Genomic DNA, 8,431 nt, shown 5'->3' with positions numbered 1-8,431 from the left:
TGTCCACTGTGAGTTGACCACAATTCTACTCCACTGCCTTTTTTTTTCTTTCTTTTTTTGGAGACAGGGTTTGTTCTTTTGTCTAGCCTGGAGCATGATCAAGCTCACTGCAGCTTTGAGCTCCCAGACTCAAATAATCCACCTCAACCTCCCAAGTAGTTGGGACCACAGGCCTGCACCACTATCCCTGGCTACGTTTTAATATTGTTTTGTGGAGACAGGGTCTCTCACTATGTTGCTTAGGCTGGTCTAGAACTCCTGGGCTCAAGTGATCCTCTCGCCTTGACATCCCAAAGTGTTGGGATTACAGGTGTGAGCCACTGCGCCTGTATTCCCTCTTCATCCTAGGACCAAGCCTGATGAAGAATCCCTAATCTGGGGCATTTCATTCAGTGGCAGAAGGAAAGGAAAGATGGCAGAGACACACGATGGCTCTCGGAGCATCTGTGAAGAAATAGCTTGTGTCATTTCAACCGACATCTTGTTGACCAAAGCAAGCCTCATGGCCACAGGAAGGATAACAATCTCAAAGGGATGAGCCCAGGAGAAAGGGGCAGTGAGTATTTTGACAAGGACACAATCTTCTACAGTGGGGGCAGAGCTTCATGTGGAATTCCACTCACGTAATGCTCTTTATCTGCATACTCACACTCATTCTGACCAGGGAGGATGGAGGAGACCATCCACTTGGTGATTCCAGGAGCTAGGTGTGCAGCGCATTGCATCCGTCTCTTCTCTTGCTATTGAGCATAAGCTGCCTCTAGAAGGCATGCTTTCTACCTTGCCCTCTCAGGGACTGAGAGATAGACTCTGGATATAGGGTTGTCTACAACTTAGTAGGTAGGTCTGTCTAATCCTGGAGCTCTGTTTATTCATCGGTAGAGCCATATCCTCTTGAGATTCTCTTGAGATGTGTAAGTAACAACGGTGGTTTTGACTCCCCGCATTGCGTTTACTCATCTGTCTTAATTTTCAATTGGTTTCAAGCTTGGACGAGAAAGAGAGTTCAATTTTTTGATCCCCCTCTCATGTCTCAATAATAGAGTTTGCAGATATCAGATCAGGTCCTGTTACTGATGTGTTTATTTTCATAGGCAGGAAGAGACACTTCAGTGTTGCTGCTGCCAGGATTGTCTCATTTAAAGGACATCTCCAGCTGTCAAAGAAAGAGTGATACTTTGAAAACAGTCTCTAACATGCTGCTTCCTGCTCTAAGATCATCATATAGAATAGACACTACGTTCATCCTGGGCCAGCTTGGTCCCTTTATAATCAGATACTAGAGAACAATGAGAAATGAACATGGGGATATCTTTAGTGAACATCCTTAGTGAGTATCTGTCTCTTCTTTTCCTGTTGGGCATGAGCTGCCTCTAGAGAGCATGCTTTCTACATTGCCCGCCCCCCACTCCCACCCTGAGGGATCCAGGAATAGACTCTCCAAATCCAGGGTTGTGTACAACTTGGTAGGTACGTCAGGTAGGAAAGTGTCTGGCATAAGCTAGAGCTGGGGTTCATATGTGTCTGGCAAGTGGAGTTAATGGTACTCTTCCCTATCAAGTGTCCAATTGCATAAGTTGTTATACAAAGACGGTGCTTTAGCTTTCAACCGGAGGAAGAGGGAAACATACTGACATGTGGGAGAGAGGGTAGAGAAAGAAGAGGTAAAATTGAGAGGGAATACCATGATTAATTTCTACTCAGCCTGGCCTGATGAGAGAGTGTGAGGGTGCTATATAAACATTGAGGAATCATGTTTATGAAAAAACTATAAGATTCTGGGAAGCAGCAGGGCTCTTTGGAGATTGGCAACAAATATGACAATTTACTCAAAAGATTTTTCTTTCTGATAGTTCTAGACTGAGTGACAGCATTGAACAAAGATGTGTGGAAAAGGATGGTAGCTGGAGGAGTGCTAGAGACAGACCTGGGCTCTCACCAAGATTACAGTGTCTGTGGCTTTGCAAAGATTCCTCCTAAAATTGTCTGCTCATAGGATTTCAAAGAAAAACTGAGTGAACTTGTTCCTGAGAATGTTTGAAGGGACAGAGAAAAATTAAAAAAAAAAGACAGGGTTATTGGAAATTGATGGTGGTGTTGGTGTGGGTTGTTAAGAACTACCATTATTTACACACTGATGAACTTGTGACCTCATCTATATTCACAGGCTGCTGGTCTCTGAGCTATTGGGTTGCACCTACTTATAGGGATGTTCTTTATATTGGGGCGAATGTTTTGCTTGTGATATATTACTCTGTATTAGTTTCCTAGTTTCCTATTGCTAATTTAACAAATTAGCACAAACTTAGTGACTTCAAGCATACACACACACACACACATTTATTATCTTATAATTCTGGCAGTCAGAAGACCTAAGTCAGCCTCATAGGGCTAAAGTTAACATGTCAGCAAGCTATGTTCCTTTTGGAGGCTCTAGAGGAGAGGTTTTTTTTTTTTTTTTTTTTTTGTTACATTTTCTAGATTCTGTGATGGCCTGCTATCCTTGGCTCATGGCCTTTTCCTCATTATCAAAGCCAACAGTACAGTATATTTCAGCCTTTCTCCTAACTCTGATCCTCTTGACTCCATTTCATAAAAGTCATTTATCTCAATATCCTTAAGTTAATCACATCTGCAAAGATTTTTTTTTTTTTTTTTGACATATAGGGTAACATCTCCCTGGAGAGCATTGTTCAGCCTCCTATATTCTCCAAATAGTTGTCATTGGCTTTGGTTTCACCTTATCAAGCGGAGATCAATTCAACCTTCACTTTGCACCCATTGAGTACCTTTTGTCTGCTAGAAATTTTGCAGGCTTTATTTCAATCAACTCCGACTTTGATTCTGCAAGGTAGGTATTTATGTGCATTCTATGAATGAGGAAACAGGGTTGTATGCAAATTGATCTGGCTTAAAAACTCACTCTTTCTTTACTAATTCAAATATTTCATCTCCAGAACTACTATATTGTCATGATTGAAATGATTGGATGAGGAATACTCAGAAATTTCAAGTCCCTGCTCCCCTGGTGGCTACAGAAGAACAGTTGAGAGGCCTTTCAGTATTTCTTAATAGACAGCCACTTCCCTCTCTCTGGAGTAGATGAGATCCCTGACTCCCTCTGTCTTTCTTCTGAGACTCTGCCCAGGATACCCTGGTTTTGTGGAATGAACACACCCAAATGTCCTGAATGACTCATAAACTCTTCCCGAAGCTAACATGTGATGAGGAAGGAAGGCTCTTTCTGCCACAGCCTGTGAAATGGTTTCCATTACAGTGTTTCTGCCAAGAGCAGCAATTCTGTCTTTATCCTCTTCCTGATGACTACAGAGCCTCCGACATCTGACTGAGTTGACAGAAGAGTGAGGGGGACACTGGAGAAAGCCCCAGACTGGAGGCCAGGAGACCTGGAGACGGATATTGTCATTGCCTCTGACTAGTCCTTTGCTCTTGAGCAAGCTGCTCCAGTGTCTCAGTCTCTGGTCTCATTGGAACTAAAAGTCTTGGGATTTCTTTGTGCTTACAATTTAAAGGAGCACTGTGTAGCCAAAGGGTACCATTCTAATGGCATGAACAATATCAGAAAGACTTTAGATAACATTCATTTGGAGATAACTTTGCCATGTGCTTCACTCCCTCTAAACCAGCAATATGGCAGAGTGGTTAAGAATGTAGAATCTGCATTAAAATTCCAGCTCTGCCTTTATTGACTGGGTTATCTTGGGCAAGCCGCTTAGCCCCTGTGTCTTATATTCTTCATCTATCCAATGGGGATAATGATAAAGATGATGTTCTCCCCCTAGGGGTTTGATGACTGCTAGTTAGACCAGCACTGACAGCTGTTCAGTCCAGTGAAAGTACTTGTCTCATGCCCTGCTATTCATTCTTCCTCAATCTCCCATAGAGAAAGAGACTTCAGTTTTAAAATCAGAGCCTTTATAATAGGTCATCAGCTGTGTGACCTTAGGCTACTCAATTCAACTCTCTGATCTTCAGGATTTTTCAACTTTAAAATAAGGATAACAATAAGAGCAACTTCATGGTGAAGGGGGATAAGGATTAATAAAACAACACATGTAATATTTCTAGCAGTGTCCCTGGCATATGGAAAATGTTTGCTCCCTTTAGATGTTATCCTTGTCTTGTGTGAACCTTAACATTTCTAGCCTGCTTCAGATTTAATTCCGTTTTCTTTCTAAGATGTGAGAAAACATAATTTGATATTTCAGACAAAGTTAAGCTTTTTTATTAAGCTCACACAGTTGTAAATATGTGTATTAAAGTGTGTCCTCATGAAGAACAAAGGACATGGATTTTTCCAGCACCCTCCATCTCCCAACTCACAGTCTCAACATCTGCAAATAATTAATGCATAGAAGAAGTTTATGGTTGGCCACCCAAATGCATCTCAAACATTAAATTTAAAAAACTAAAAGGATGAACCCAGAAAACTGCTATAAACTTCAAAGAATCTATTAAGGACTTAGACATACGGTGTTAAAAGATATGTCCAAGATTTATGGCACTGGTCCTACAAAAAAGAATTGTGGATGGCCCTCTGCTATGTGAAATATCAGGAAAGGGTCAGCAGTGGTGAGCCCTGTGTCCCCAACTGCCTGGAGTGACCTCACTAGCAGAATCAGATAGCAGTGGACTTAGCTCAGTTCTTGGCTCTTTCAGAGCAAGCCAAACTTCAATGCTTAGGGCAGTGAGAATGTATTGGACAGACAGCTGCTAAAGATGGGAGAAGACAGATCAGATCTGTTTTGCACTTAGGTCCTTTCTTTTTTTTTTTTCCTGCCTGGAACACAGGCCATGATAATTATGGCCACTAACCATATTGAGCAATTGAGCAATTGCAATGTGTTAGATGGCTTTACATTGAATTTAATTTACACCTCATAACAAACTGTAAAGAATGTACTACTGTTTTCTTCTTCTAGAGGGGAAGAAACTGAGGTTTAACAGGTTTAAGAAAGTTTCTGGGAGACATATAGCACACAAATATAAAATCAGAATTTGAATACACATCCATTTCATGCTGGACTACTTTTGTGGGACCATTAAAGGAAACAAGTAATGTCCGAAATGAATGGTTTAGTCATTGATATTCTTGAAGTCTGAGCAGCAGATCAAATGGCCTCTTGGACACCCAAGACTTTGGGAGTCTAAGATTCTGCCTTTCTGAATTGAATACCTTATATATCTACATGAGTCCTTCCAAATAAGCTGCTCAGCACCCCTGGTCTATAGATCCTTTGTAATTATTGTGTCCTCTCAAAAGCACAACATTGATTTTATCCACCTGGAAGTTACTGTCTGCCTGCTTTTAGATAGAGAGCAAATTTCCTCTTTGAATAAATTCATACAAAATTCTCACTATAGTCAGAACCCAGGATATGTTTTAAAATTGATTAGAAGTGTTCCTTGAGCTTTTACTTCCCTTCTGTTTGTGGAGGAAGGAATAGAAGTATTTCCAACTTACCTTATACGATAATGACTGCTACAGCTGTGATCTCAGACCCAAAGTTTGGGGATGGAATTTTCTGCCTTTGATCTTGGTTTGTACAGGTCTCTAAGATGTGGCATCCTCTTCTACACTCTTGCCACCCAGCATCCATCTGTCATGTTCCAAACCGCCAATGTGTGTCACCTAAAATATTGGATGACCTAGTTGTTCTCCCTGCCTAGAGCCTTGCCTCCTCTAATTCACTTCATTTAAAAAGAAAGACTTTTATGTTATAAAAGAATACAAGCATACGGAAAAGTACCTAATAATATAACAAATAACTGCATTGCCTACCATTAGCAACTTTTAAATTACATGTAGATGCATCAATAAAGGTAATATATAGTATTGTTTTAAACACATTTAAACCTGGTTTAAAGTTTGCCACATTACATAAACCATTATGTAAGTTTCTTTTTAAAAAACTCAACATCGTGTTTTATGAATTAGCTCTGTTGACATATGTAGATAAAGTTTGTTCATTTTTCACTGCTCTATGGAGTACCTTTGTGTGAATATTCCACAATTTAATTAATCCACTCTCCTACATTTAAGTTGGTTTCAATTATTGGTTGTTATAAACAACACTGCAATAAGCATCTTTGTACACATTTCTTTGTGCATATTTGCATAAGTACCTGTGTAGTACATACCTAGATATAGAATTTCCAGACACATAATATTGTCATATTTATATTTACTAAATAATATCAAATTTACTTTCTCAACAGCATTGTATGAGTTTCCATTGCCCAACATTCTTACCAATAATTGGTATTGTCAGATATTTGACAATCTTATGGATTTGACAAAGAGTTTCATTTCCTAAATTTGCGTTTGTCAGGAAAATTAATTCACATATATTTATTAGATTTTAATTTAAATTTATAAGTGAGAATAATTATCTTTTGTATGCATATTGGCTACTGGGATTTTCTTTCGCATGACTTGCCTGTTTGTGTCATTGTGATTTTTTTGTCTTGAATTTTTAATATTTAATTTGTTGATTTGTATCAATTTTTATCCCTGCATGGTATGCAAACTAATTTTGACACAAAACTTGCAAATAACTTCTTCAGGTCTGTAGTTTATTGTTTACAACTTTTTGGTGATATATTTATCATTGACAAGATTCTTAGTTTTACCGTCGTCAAACTTATAAAACTTTTAATGTTTTATGGTTTGAGCTTTGATGTCTGACTCAGTAAATCCTTGCTTCTGAAGTCAAAAAGTTATTTTTCATTTGTTTATCGTTTATTTCATCTACTTATCATTTTATAAGTTTTTTTTGTACTTTATTAAAATACTGAGTTTTATTTCACATGTATATTTTTGTCTCCCCACCATTTCCATGTCTGACCACCGCTACTACTATGTCCTATCATAACATTCCATACATACTTAAAACCAAGCAAAGGGTGGAGTTCCATCTTTAAAAACTAAACAGGCATTTTGGACAACACATTCTTGGCAATGGAACCTGGACAACATTTATCAAACACGGTAGGGAAAGTTCTCACTCTGCATTATAAAAAGGACAGCCAGATAGCAACTGTTACAGAAATGAAATAAGACGGAAAATTTTTAACAAATTGTTTAAACTATTTTCTTAAAGAGACTTCCTCCACTGCCAGAGATCTTGAATAGCCTCTTGGTCAGTCATCCGGAAGCAATTCTTCACATAATTGATGAACTTGGCTTCCACTTTGGGAAGAGAACCACCTTTTTCTATACTTGCTTGCATTTTTGCTTTAATGTCTTCTACAGAACTAGGTCCTTTTGGTGTTTTAGGAGTTTTTTCCTGTTTTTTGAAGGATTCTTGTCCTTTTGATCTTGGTGTTGATGATGGTTTTGAGTCTTTTCCATTCTGATTTGACTTTTGTGCATTTTTGGCTGGAGTATCTCATATAGATTTCTTCACTGGTGCTTTTTCTTCAGCTTCCTCATCATCAAAATCATCATCATCATCATCTTCATCATCATCATCATCATCTTCATCAGCAGCAAGTTTTACTTTTTTCTGTGGAACCTTGCTACCACCTCCGGGGCAGACCGCTTTCCAGATATACTTAAGAGTTTCACGTCCTCCTCCTCTTCATCTTCTGACTCTGCATCTTCCTCCACAGCTACTAAGTGCTGTCCACTAATATGCACTGGCCCTGAACCACACTTCAACCTTAAGACCACTGGTGGTGTTATTTCAAAGCCCCCAGGGAAACCGTTGGCTGTACAGACATTTTCAAAGTTGCCAGTGTTACTTTAATTGGACTGCCTTCGTAATTCATTGCCTCTGCTTCAACAATGTGCAACTCATCCTTTGCACCAGCCCCTAAACTGACCGTTCTTAAAGATAACTGGTGCTCATTTTCATCATTATCCACCTTAAAGTGATAATCTTTGTCGGCCTTTAGTTCACAACCGAAAAGATAGTTCTGGGGCCTCAGGGGGCTCATGTCCATGTCCATCGAATCTTCCATCAGGTGGCGGCACGCACTTAGGTGGGAGAGAAGGCGGACGGAGATACACGAACGCTGCTCCAAAGAACAGCCGCGCAGGACGGAATCACACCAGGGCACTTTATAAGTTTTAAAGTTTTACTTTTCATATTGTGATCTTCAATGTATTTGGAATTTATTTTGATCTAAGGCAGTCTTCTAATTTTGTTTTGTTTCCATATGGAAACCCAATTGCCCTTGTACCAATTATTGAATAGTCTATCATTTCTCTATTTGTTTATAGCGACATCTCTGATAATGCCAACTTTCCATGGATTTGTTTCAAGGTGCTTGATTGTATTATATTGATCTGTTTGTCTCTTTTTTGTATAACTGACATATTGTGTTACATACAGTGTTAGAATAAGGCTTGTGTATGGTCTTGTATGCTTTATTACCTTCCTTCAAAGCTTTATTTCTTTATTCT

General features: G+C 39.1%; 1 pseudogene across 1 annotated transcript; it reads right to left on the bottom strand.

Moving 5' to 3' along the window:
* Positions 1-6,800: 6,800 nt before the first annotated feature.
* LOC117098770 lies at positions 6,801-8,080 on the bottom strand (annotated as a pseudogene). The gene has a single exon (XR_004443586.1). The product of XR_004443586.1 is annotated as a nucleophosmin-like (transcript).
* Between the last annotated feature and the right edge of the window lie 351 nt (positions 8,081-8,431).

This window comes from Trachypithecus francoisi, unplaced genomic scaffold, assembly GCF_009764315.1.
Source record: "Trachypithecus francoisi isolate TF-2019V2 unplaced genomic scaffold, Tfra_2.0 Lachesis_group16, whole genome shotgun sequence".
In the NCBI taxonomy this organism is placed as follows: Eukaryota; Metazoa; Chordata; class Mammalia; order Primates; family Cercopithecidae; genus Trachypithecus; species Trachypithecus francoisi.
This window is presented reverse-complemented; position numbering and strand designations above follow the sequence as displayed.